The 12,248-nt window shown below is 46.3% G+C and overlaps 1 protein-coding gene across 8 annotated transcripts in view; it reads left to right on the forward strand.

Annotated features, from left to right (window-relative positions):
• Window positions 1-12,248, forward strand: part of KLC4 (kinesin light chain 4) — a 66,023-nt gene that overhangs the window by 5,110 nt on the left and 48,665 nt on the right. Inside the window, exon 1 of one of the 8 annotated variants that reach the window (XM_083433066.1) lies at window positions 10,998-11,118. The exons of the other annotated variants lie outside the window; for them this stretch is intronic. The gene's annotated coding sequence lies outside the window, so the exon portion shown is untranslated. Of the gene's footprint in view, window positions 1-10,997; window positions 11,119-12,248 lie in introns of those variants that run through there. 8 annotated transcript variants of the gene reach the window in all.

A 12,248-nucleotide genomic window follows, 5' to 3' on the forward strand; every position in this document is an offset into this window, starting at 1 on the left:
ACAGCTGGAAGGCCAAGTTTGGCCATCACTGTTCTAAGCAGTCCAGGGGTAGCACAGGCAACCAGCTTCACCCTTATTGTCAATGTTGCTTTTGTTGATCTTAGCAAGGAGGAAGATAGGCAAAGCCAATGGATTCTGGTTTTGTACCCATCAGTGTCTCTGGCTCCACCTGCTGTTGGCCTCCCTGCCTTCCACCCTGTCATTACAGGCAAAGCACTTTGCAGTTGTTCCTTTTCTAACAAATAGATGGGGCCAAGCTGATCTTCCCTTGGCTTGAGTACAATCTCTCCATAGCCCTTGACTATGATATGGAGCCCATTTTCCTTTAGATCTCCAGCCCTTGCTTATAATAGTAATAATATTAATATATTTTTTTGTACCCTGCCCATCTGGCTGGGTTTCCCCAGCCACTCTGGGCGGCTTCCATAGAAACCAAAAATACATAAAAATATCACACATTAAAAACTTTCCTGAACAGGGCTGCCTTAAGATGTCTTCTGAATGTCAGGTAGTTGTTTATCACTTTGACATCTGATGGGAGGCCGTTCCACAGGGCGGGTGCCACTACCGAGAAGGCCCTTTGCTTGTGTTCCCTCCTTCAGAAATGAGTAGTTTCTCTCCTTTCTCTGACTAGATGACTGGTCATTGCCTCAGAATCTTTTCCCCTGAAGAAACTATCCTGTCTTGGTTGAGAGCAATTAATTTGTCCGGGTCTTAATCTTCCTATATTAAGAAGCAATGATAGGGCTATATACTAAGATTATCCAAGGCTAAATTGTCTTGAGCACATACCAGGTACAATGGCATGTAATTAAGAGGATTAAAGTGCAAGTAGTTTGGTGCTGAATAAAGGTTCAGGAAAACGCTGTCTTTCGGAGTGCGGAGAATGCAGAGATTAGTGGTGCTGAAGTTGGACAATAATAATAATATTATTATAATATTTTTTTTATACCCTGCCCATTTGGCTGGGTTTCCCCAGCCACTCTGGGCAGCTCCCAACAGAATGTTGTTGTTGTTGTTTAGTCATTTAGTCGTGTCCGACTCTTCGTGACCCCATGGACCAGAGCATGCCAGGCACTTCTGTCTTCCACTGCCTCCCGCAGTTTGGTCAAACTCATGCTGGTAGCTTCGAAGACACTATCCAACCATCTCGTCCTCTGTCGTCCCCTTCTCCTTGTGCCCTCCATCTTTCCCAACATCAGGGTCTTTTCCATGGAGTCTCCTCTTCTCATGATGTGGCCAAAGTATTGGAGCCTCAATTATTATTAATATTCCCAACAGAATATTAATAATAATAATAATTAAAAAGCAATAAAAACTAGAATCTCTAGTACTTCCCAAAGTTGATGAAAGAGAGACTGTTCCATAAGCTGCAATTCTGTATGCAGTTACCTGGGAGTAACTCAGTGAGGCTTACTTCTGTATGCAGACACAGAATTGCATTTTATTTTATTTTTTTATATGCTTTTTATTAGTTTTTCATTTAATTCCAACAAAGTACAGTAATATTCAACAATCATTTACCCAAATTCTTTCCCAACACTCTGCCGAGCATTGACTTCCATCCGTCCCTTCAACAGGTTTTCTTGCTTCAATCACCTTTCCACAGTTTCTTCTTATAGCCAACCCAGTCTACATCGTAAGATTTATTTCAGTCCTGCCAGAGTCTTCAGATTTCTACAGTTATTATTTATATAATCCATAAATTTACTCCAATCTTTTTGGAATTTTGCTTCCTCCTGATTTCGGATTCTACAGGTCAGTTTTGCTAGTTCCGCATAATCCACCATCTTTGTCTGCCACTCCTCTATTGTCGGTAATTCTGGTACTTTCCATTTTTGGGCTAACAAAGTTCTGGCAGCAGTCATAGCATACATAAATAACCTTGGATCTGCTTTTTCTATTTCCTCTCCCATCAAGCCTAGCAAAAAATTTACATTCATTTTTCTTTTTACAGAATTGCATTTTATATTTCCTAGTTTTAGAAATCCTTACAGATGTACCAGGCAGCAGTACCCAATTTCAAGTCTTCCACACGCTAAACATGAGCTCTGTTGGCTAGAAGAGTGGAGTTCTAACATTTAATTCAGTGGGGAAAAGGGATGATTCAGCTGTGGGGAGTTTGGGAAAGTGCTTTCATATATAGTGCCAGCTTCATCATTGATGAAGCACTCTCTAGTCTGCTGCTTAAATGGTTGCACAAGCGCAAAGCAATCAGACTGCTGTAAATTCATGTTTGCAAAAGCCGACCTTCCTAAGGAGGCTTGGGCAGTTGCTAGGCGAGGTACAAAAGGAGACTGAAGGAGAAGTGATCTTAGAAAGGGGAGAGAACAAAATAAAGTAACACTCTACAGAGAAAAATCTTTCCATGGACACTAGCTCACCCTTTGCCAGCCCGGTGCTCTCCAGGTGAACTACAACTCCCATCAGGCCTTGGACTTTTTGAAAAGGGGGAAACTAAGTATGGTTGTGCCCAGCTGTCTTCTTTTTGCTTTGATGCCCATGGAAGGGCTTATTGAAAGGCAGGGGGAGAGAAATGCTGGGGCCATTTGCGTCCTCTTTGCTTTACTTCCCACTGGTCTCATGGAGCAACAATAGGCAGCTGCTCTAGCTATGGAGTAGTTTTTGGAAAGTGTGCATTGTGTGGAGTAGTGCAGGAGAAAGTTCAGCATCCTCTCTTGTTGTTGTTTAGTCGTTTAGTCGTGTCCGACTCTTCGTGACCCCCTGGACCAGAGCACGCCAGGCACTCCTGTCTTCCACTGCCTCCCGCAGTTTGGTCAAACTCATGCTGGTAGCTTCGAGAACACTGTCCAACCATCTTGTCCTCTTGTCATCCCCTTCTCCTTGTGCCCTCCATCTTTCCCAACACCAGGGTCTTTTCCAGGGAGTCTTCTCTTCTCATGAGGTGGCCAAAGTATTGGAGCCTCAGCTTCATGATCTGACCTTCCAGTGAGCACTCAGGGCTGATTTCCTTCAGAATGGAGAGGTTTGATCTTCTTGCAGTTCATGGGAGTCTCCTCCAGGACCATAATTCAAAAGCATCAATTCTTCAGCGATCAGCCTTCTTTATGGTCCAGCTCTCACTTCCATACATCACTACTGGGAAAACCAAAGCTTTAACTATATGGGCCTTTGTCAACAAGGTGATGTCTCTGCTTTTTAAGATGCTGTCTAGGTTTGTCATTGCTTTTCTCACAAGAAGCAGGAGTCTTTTAATTTTGTGGCTGCTGTCACCATCTGCAGTGATCATGGAGCCCAAGAAAGTAAATTCTCTCGCTGCCTCCATCCACTCTTAATTTGTTTTATTTTGCTGCTGGCCAGCCACGTGGAGCAGTATGCAAACAGCTAGTTTAAAAATAATGTGTGCATTGGGGTGGGGTTGGGGAATCGCAGAGCTCACCTATTGCTTTCCTGCCTGCCAGTTTTGTGGCAGCAGCTGGCTGAGGGACTTTTTTTAAAAAAAATGTGTGTGTGGAGGAAGAAATGCACTGATCATCCTGTTGCTGCTTTGTTTGTTTTGCTGGCCAGCAGCACCCAACATGGCCACTGACATAATCACAGGGCATTGCTGGCCATTGACAAGCAGCATGTTGTGCTCTGCCTTCCATGGGCGGCCACCAGAAAAGAGGCTGCTCCATGGTGACTATTGTGTACTGCCTTCCATAACATTTCACTAGCTTCTGCGAATGTGTGTTAGACCTGGGCTGCTGCTCTTCCAACTAATTATATCTCTTGGTTCTTCCTTGTTTGTCGTTCCTTTGTGTTGCTTGCCAATCCAGCTGCTGTGCTTTGCCTTTTCAAACTGTGGATCTCTGCAGCTTGTATAGCAATATCCTGTTACCTTAACTAGCACGCGGTAGGCAACCGAATGGGGACATGCCACAGTAGGGTTGTCCTCGTTGCAGCTGAAAAGCTGCCCCCACTTCATGTATTGCTGGCTATTGCAAATTGCTTCAGTCTCCTGCAGATTGTCATGCAAGAATCCTCTGGTATATCCTTCCCTTTCGGCTCTGTCTGTATATTTGTGCTTGCTTAAATAAAATTACACCAGAAGAATACCACTGTTAAATGACATGTTCCTGGTGTGGGGTTTTTTTTGGATGTGTGAGTGTGTGTCAGTTGTATAGATTGCTTTGCTGTAAACAGACTTGAATGTTTTAATAGGTGTAATTTGATGTAGGTTTACTCTGCGATAGTAGTATGTTCATGCCAATTCCTACCTACAGTTGTTGTTGTTTAATCGTTTAGTTGTGTTTGACTCCATGGACCAGAGCACACCAGGCACTCCTGTCTTCCACTGCCTCCCGCAGTTTGGTCAAACTCATGCTGGTAGCTTTGCGAACACTGTCCCACCATCTCGTCCTCTGTCGTCCCCTTCTCCTTGTGCCCTCAATCTTTCCCAACATCAGGGTCTTTTCCAGGGAGTCTTCTCTTCTCATGAGGTGGCCAAAGTATTGGAGCTTCAGGATCTGTCCTTCCAGTGAGCACTCAGGGCTGATTTCCTTCAGAATGGATAGGTTTGATCTAAAACAGTACCACTGTTATTCTGTATGGAGTGGAGGCATATTATCTGCATCTGGGCCTGTGAGATCTGCACTGTCAGCATGGGTATTGATGTGTGGAAAATGCTCAACTCAGACACTAACAACAAATTAGCCCTTTGTACCTCTGGGGGATTCACAGCATTGGTCTGAACACAGCCGCCCCTGTTTCGAACTCTCCTCATAGACTGTGTCGAGGGATCTTGAGAGTGGAAGCAGAAGGATTTTCACTGGTGATATCTGTTGACATAGGAGTAGTGCTTCATAGTGGGAAGGGGGGGGGGGAATCAGTATTTGTGAAGTGGCCTAAGTAGATTGCTTGCATCCGAAGACCAGAGTTTGTATGAGATTGTCTTGAAACAACCATGGGTATGAGAAGGCAAGGATTTTAAACCTGCATGTGTCTCTTGTTCAAAGAGTAAATGTTGTTGGCATCTGTCTCAAGATACAATGGAGGGCAACTCTGGGGGTGAAGTCAAAATGCTGTGTTAGCAGCACTGAAGCGACTTCTCTGGGGTGCAAGTCTGGACAGTGTGTATGGAGGTCCTGGGCTGCACAAACGTCAAGACCCCCACTCGGCCTCACTGATTATTTATTATTATTTTATTAGATCTATAGACCACCCTTCATCAGGTCTGTTCACAAGATAAAATCTGGGACAAAGCCCCTCGTGTAGAATGATATGGTCCAAAGGAAAGCAGAGCAATACATCTGGCATCAGCTTGATTGCAGGAATTGCCCAAAGACGTCATGCAAGGCGCCATGCAACCGTCTTAGCCACAGGGGTCAGCAAACCTTTTCAGCAGGGGGCCGGTCCACTGTCCCTCAGACCTTGTGGGGGGCCAGACTATATTTTGGGTGAAAAAAATGAACGAATTCCTATGCCCCACAAATAAACCAGATGCATTTTAAATAAAAGCACACATTCTACTCATGTAAAAACATTCTGATTCCCGGACTGTCTGTGGGCCGGATTTAGAAGGCGATTGGGCCGGATCCAGCCCCTGGGCCTTAGGTTGCCTGCCCATGGTCTTAGGGACCCCACTCCAGATTTGTGTAGGCATTTACTCCTTGGGACGCGGTGGCGCTGTGGGTAAAAGCCTCAGCGCCTAGGGCTTGCCGATCAAAAGGTCGGCGGTTTGAATCCCCGCGGCGGGAGCCCGTTGCTCGGTCCCAGCGCCTGCCAACCTAGCAGTTCGAAAGCACTCCCGGGTGCAAGTAGATAAATAGGGACTGCTTACTAGTGGGAAGGTAAACGGCGTTTCCGTGTGAGGCTCTGGCTCGCCAGAGCAGCGATGTCACGCTGGCCACGTGACCCGGAAGTGTCTCCGGACAGCGCTGGCCCCCTCTTGAGTGAGATGGGCGCACAACCCTAGAGTCTGTCAAGACTGGCCCGTACGGGCAGGGGTACCTTTACCTTTTACCTTTTTTACTCCTTAGCCTTTTCTTCTCTTGAACATATCCTGCAAGAGAGTGGAGGTTTAGGATCAGAGTTTTCCTTCTCCTAGATGGGCTACCTTCCCAAGTTGATGAGCCCCTTCTGCCCCTCACTTCCCTCTACAGCACATGCAGAAACCGCCTTCTTGACTGTTGGACCCGTATTGGTTTCATCCAGTCAATCTGCCGGAGTCTTGTCTTGACATGTAGGAAAAGTCCCCAACTCACTGGCAGTTTACACCTATTACAGCTGGTTCAGCTAGCTAGTTGAAGTCGTTTCCCAGGGTGTGGACGCTGTCACATTAATGGAGTAAATAGCACACAACTGGTCTTTTGAGTCTCACAGATGGACACTGTACTGCAAGAATGAGGAGCCTGTGGCCCTCCAGATGTTGTTGGACTCCAGTTTCAGCCTTAAGCCCCTTTTTTCTCCCCTTCCCCACGTTTGCTGTTTGGATAGAATTGTATATGAAGTGTGCAAACACTAGCCATGGGAATAAATCACTGTGGGGGGAAATAGCTGTGTGCTATAGGAAACAGTAGGGATGCGGGTGGCGCTGTGGGTTAAACCACAAAGCCTAGGACTTGCCGATCAGAAGGCTGGTGGTTCGAACCCCGCAACGGGGTGAGCTCCTGTTGCTCGGTCCGTGCTCCTGCCAACCTAGCAGTTCAAAAGCACATCAAAGTGCAAGTAGATAAATAGGTACCACTCTGGCGGGAAGGTAAACGGCGTTTCCGTGTGCTGCTCTGGTTCACCAGAAGCGGCTTAGTCATGCTGGCCACATGATCCGGAAGCTGTACAACGGCTCCCTCGGCCAATAAAGCGAGATGAGCGCCACAACCCCAGAGTCGGTCACGACTGGACGTAATGGTCAGGGGTCCCTTTACCTTTACCTTATAGGAAACAGTACCAGCTTTTAGCTTTTATCAGGAGAGTAAATTGGTAGTTCCAGGTGAGGCTTTGGGAGGAATGGCGCTGAAATGATCATACTGTGATAGTATTAGCCTTTTGCCACTTTTGTATATGCTCTGAAAGAAATGTAATACTTGACTTTAGAGGGTTTTAAAAGTTCAGAAAGGAATGGGATATTTGGAGAGAGAAAAATCTCTTTTAAATAAAACTTTGCCCCTGGACAATTGTGGGTACTAAGCCAAGTTCATGTTATGGGCAGTAGCTCCAGACGGGCTTTTCTTAATGGGGCAGGATGCCTAGAGCCCAAGACGTTGTGCAGAAGCCCAAGGTTAATTGGTTCATTCTTGTCACACTAAACTCTGGTTTAGCATGATACCCAAAACCAGTAAAGTGTGTGTTGGGGTGAGGTAGGCAGAACCCAAACTCACCTTCTCTCTACAGTCATCAAACTCCTGATTTTGAGTGTCCAGAATATTTTAAAATGGATAAATAAACAAATCAAGCAAGACATGGCAAGGCAAGTGGGGGACACTCAATGCAGGAAACAAAGAAACCTGAGGTGAGATTTGTCCCAAACACCCTCCATCTTTCTCCTCTTTCTACCAGTCTCCCTTCCCCCTGGGGTCATGTATTATTTTGTGATAGGCCTTAATTGTTAGAAGCCTCTTGAGTGAATTTTGACTGAAAAGTAGGAGCCAGGGTATATACAATAATTAAAATGACACTATTATTTTCTTAGGGGAAAGTGGGGAGGGCGGATGGTGAGAACAGGATGCTAGACAAGATAGGCCACTGGCCTGATCCTGCAGGCTCTCCTTACGTTGTTGTTAGACAAGTATAGTTCTGTTCAAGCTGTATGAATTGCTTCCTCTATTCGCTCTTTCCTCCTGCATGCCGATTTTCATTTCACTCAGCAAGCCGCCCTGTTTAACATTTAATATCCCTTGATGTCTTCCGTGCGGCTTTACAGAGACCCAATGGCTGTAAGCGACCACAGATCTCCATTGGGTGCGGCTATAATTAAACCACCTTGGAATGGGAGAGCAGAGTTAATATTTACCTAGCCGTGGAGTGAAAAGCCTTGTTTTTCTTCTCTCTTGATATAAAGCAAGAGACAAGACTGCCTTGTACTTGAGTTTTATGGTAAGTGCTTATCTTGCACTTGGGGCAGAGCCCAGCCCCACCCAGTACCTGTTTTAACGTTTTGGCTTTCCTGTTAACTCAAATGGGGTAAATATATATTAGGGAGCCTGGCATGGCCGTCTTCCCTTTGAAGACAGGCATGTTGGAGGGTAGCAGTTGACAAGGGTTGTATGTCTTGACATGCCATTAAAAGATGGGTCTGGTGCTTCACTGTATACTTTTCTATTTTGACTCATAATTTAGGAACATAGTGTGATAGGAATTCTAAGGTCTTATATATATATATCTTATGTTCATAAATTTACAAGGCAAACATGTGCATAAGTATATAAACCACATGTCTGAAATAGCACAGGAGAGCAATCCTAAAACCATTTTGACTCTTCCAGTGACCTCAAATATTCTCTTCAGTGAGGAAGAAAATGGGAAAGCCTCCCCATTGTCTCTTTTGCTTAAATTCTGTCTTAAGGGCATATTTGTGTATGAATAGGGTGAGCCTGTGACCTGGATTCAGGAACTACTGTAAGTATTTAGCATCTCAAAAGGAATGGCCAGGCTGCCCACCTGGAGCAATCAGTGACCATTGTCAGGTATCCTGACAAACAGGATTTCTGTGGTAGACTGCCTCCTGTGATATATTTCTGTTGGAGACCGCCTCCTTTTGTGATGTTTGTATGATGCTTTGGGGGTGGTATTGAGCTACAGGGTGAGCAATTTCAAAAGTCTATATAAGGGCTTGCACACCATTGTTTGGGATTCCTCTCCACCCTCCCCGCGTGGGGTGAGTGGGGAACCCTGTTGCAACAGTTTAATAAAGATCAGGCTTATTAAGCTGCTTTGCTTCTTAATATTCTCTTGTTGGCCTCTGTTATTTTCTCCTTCTGATAGGGAACCTACTTAAGGACTCTATACGGCCTCTTGGATACCCTATAAGGGAAAAGGAGCAGGTTTTTTTCTTATAACAATAGGAAGCTGAGTCAGACCATTGGTCTATCTAGCTCACCTTTACCTTTACCCATCTAGCTCAGTACTGTCTACACTGACTGCCAGCAGCTCTCCAGGGTTTCAGACAGAAGCCCTTCCCAGCCCTACCTGGGGAGGCTGGGGATTGAACCCAAGATTTTCTGCATGCAGAGCACTCACCCACTCACTCACTAAGCTACAGCCCTTCCCCAAAGGAGGGAGAAATGGGGTAAGGGAAAAGTTATCAATTTGTTTAATACGAGGGCAGTAGCAATGTAGAGACAGGAGGATGAGCAGTGAGAGGTCTAGGGGCATTACTGAGTAAGGGAGGGGTAGCCAATGTCGTGTCTTCCAGATGTAGTTGGACCACAACTCCCATTCACCCATGCCAGTATGGCTAGTAGTCAGGGATGATGGGAGTCCAACAATGTTTGGAAGGCACTTCCTGGTGTAAATATAGTATAATTTAGTGTAATTCTAAAACAGGATGCAAGGATTCTCCCCAAGCCCACCGCAGGACACCTAACAGTGTCTTAAAAATATATATGGTTATAATATCAGTAGGGACGCGGGTGGCGCTGTGGGTTAAACCACAGAGCCTAGGACTTGCCAATCAGAAGGTCGGCGGTTCAAATCCCTGCGACGGGGTGAGCTCCCGTTGCTCAGTCCCTGCTCCTGCCAACTTAGCAGTTCAAAAGCACATCAAAGTACAAGTAGGTAAATAGGTCCCGCTGTGGCGGGAAGGTAAACGGCGTTTCCGTGTGCTGCTCTGGTTCGCCAGAAGCAGCTTAGTTATGCTGGCCACATGACCCAGAAGCTGTACACCGGCTCTCTCGGCCAATAAAGCGACATGAGCGCCGCAACCCCAGAGTCATTTGCAACTGGACCTAATGGTCAGGGATCCCTTTACCTTTATCATTAGTAGAACTAGAAAGAATTTCCTCAAATCTTGATCTAGTCTTCCACCAAAGGCCATCAAGAATGAGCCTTTAATGGATTATCCTGGATAAATGCTGCCAAGTCAGGGGTACAGTCCCTAAAACAGGCCTTGTTTCTTTTTGTTAACCTTGGTGGTTCGTGATTTTCTAAATCTGGTCCTTTGTTTTTTGAAGCTCAATATGTGCAGGAAGGTTCAAATGAAGACATGCTGTTCCCTGGATATCGGAAGGCCACCCATTATGTTTTAGATACTTAGCAGAAGCCGCTCTTGTTTGTAGGTTTGTTTTGCTGCACGTATGGAGTAGTTAAGGTACAGCTATGACCCCTCCGTCTGTAAGTTGCATTGAAATCAGCAGCGCTTACTTCCAGGAAAATGTGTTCAGAATGGGGATAGTCTGACTGCTTAGTTTAGTAAGGCTGTGATCCTGAACCCTTAGTAGGAAGAACTGCTTCAGCTTCAGCAGGGTGGCTGCATGTGCTATCACACTATGCCCAGAATCCCATCGTTCCTCCAAGGAGCTCTGAGCAGGTGCCCAACATAATGGCAATACAGTGGTACCTCGGGTTAAGAACTTAATTCGTTCTGGAGGTCCGTTCTTAACCTGAAACTGTTCTTAACCAGAGGCACCACTTTAGCTAATGGGCTGCCGTGCCGCTGCTGTGCGATTTCTGTTCTCATCCTGAAGCAAAGTTCTTAACCCGAGGTACTATTTCTGGGTTAGCGAAGTCTGTAACCTGAAGCATCTGTAACCTGAAGCGTCTGTAACCCGAGGTACCACTGTACAGTAAGCCTGCTGCTTACTGGTGGCTGAGAAGTACTCAGGGTGGGGCATATCGAAGAGCTCGTTTGCCCTGGCTGCAGGATGGGCAGCCTGCAAGGGTGCTGATTGTGCTCCTTTGTATTTCCGTCACTTCCTATGGACCAGTGCCTCGGATGTGAATCTTTCTGTGCTTGCAGGAGAGCATTTGCTCTCGGCAGTCTGGCTGCATCTCTGCTGCTGCTGCTGCAGTGGGTGGGTCACCACCAAACTGCATAGTAACTCTGCCTCTGGTGGAGAGGGAATTCAGAGCATCAAATGCTGCCGTCTCTCTCTGTGTGTTCTGCTAATAACTAACGCCATGCAGTTTCTGTAGCATGACTTGGCCCGAGGAGGCTTCTGTGGAAACCGGCTTCTTCGCAGTGTAAGTTGCTCTGTTGGGTTTGGGGGGGGGGGTCCACTTTCGGGAGCTGAAGGACAAAGATCGGAGAGCTGTCCGTTCTTACTGGCAAAACGGCAAGCTTATTTTGTTTATTTGTATTCAGATGGAGCCCCCCTGGACCAAACTGATTGGTAGACCAGGAAGCTGGAGCCCACATTTAACAAGGGCCATGGGTTGTGTCAGGATGGATTGGATTAAAGGGAACTCTGAATTATTTCAGCAGCAGGGTGGGGTTGCTGGCTGCATCGCAAGACAAAGCAGAGGGCAGCAGCTGGCGTGAAGCTCCTGCAGAGCAACAACTCTGAGCTAATAGGTGGAAGGCAAAGCCTGGTTTTCAGTGTGAATTATAGATGTGGCCTACCAGTGTTGGGGATTTGGCGATGCGCTAGGGAGGCACATCAACCAAGGCCGTCCTCCCTCCTCTCTTAAAGTCCTTGTCCGTTTATTGCTGCCACCTTGGTTAAACTTGCTGCAGCTTCTCGGAAGATAAAACTCGATTATCCAGTGCGGTGGGACTCGGCACTTCTGCATCGGCCTCTGGGAATGCAGAGTCAGGCACAGGATTAGTCCAGTGTGCCTGGACTAATCTAGTCATCTTACAGAGCCTGAAGTCCAGTATGCTGCAATAGATGGTGGGTTGGATTTCAGTCTGGAAGCTCCTGGCTTCAGATGCCAATCTGCTTCAGACTTCGCATGGTCTCAGGCGAGTCGCTGTTTCTCAGCCTCACTTCCCCATTCGTAAAATAGGAGTTATAGCGAGCTCCCCTGAAGAACTGTGAGATGGGCATACATAAAAATGGCAAAGCATGTTGCAGATGAAAAGTGCTAATGAAAAATGGCAAAGCATGTTGCAGATGAAAAGTGCTAATGATAACTACTATTTTACTATTGTACCTAGAAGGCTGACATATTTATTGTCTCATCCCTTAGTAAGCAAGATCCTAATGTATCAGAGACAAGAATGGAGGAGCAGAGGTGGGGAGCCATTGGCCCTCCAGGTGTTGTTGAACTCCTGTTCCCATCAGCCCCAGCCAGCATGACAAGTGGCCTAGGATAGTGGGAGTTGCAATTCTGCAACATCTGGAGGGCCACAAGTTCCCTATCCCTGTTGT

The sequence above is a fragment of the Podarcis tiliguerta genome (assembly GCF_965153285.1).
Source record: "Podarcis tiliguerta genome assembly, chromosome: 3".
Classification (NCBI taxonomy): Eukaryota; Metazoa; Chordata; class Lepidosauria; order Squamata; family Lacertidae; genus Podarcis; species Podarcis tiliguerta.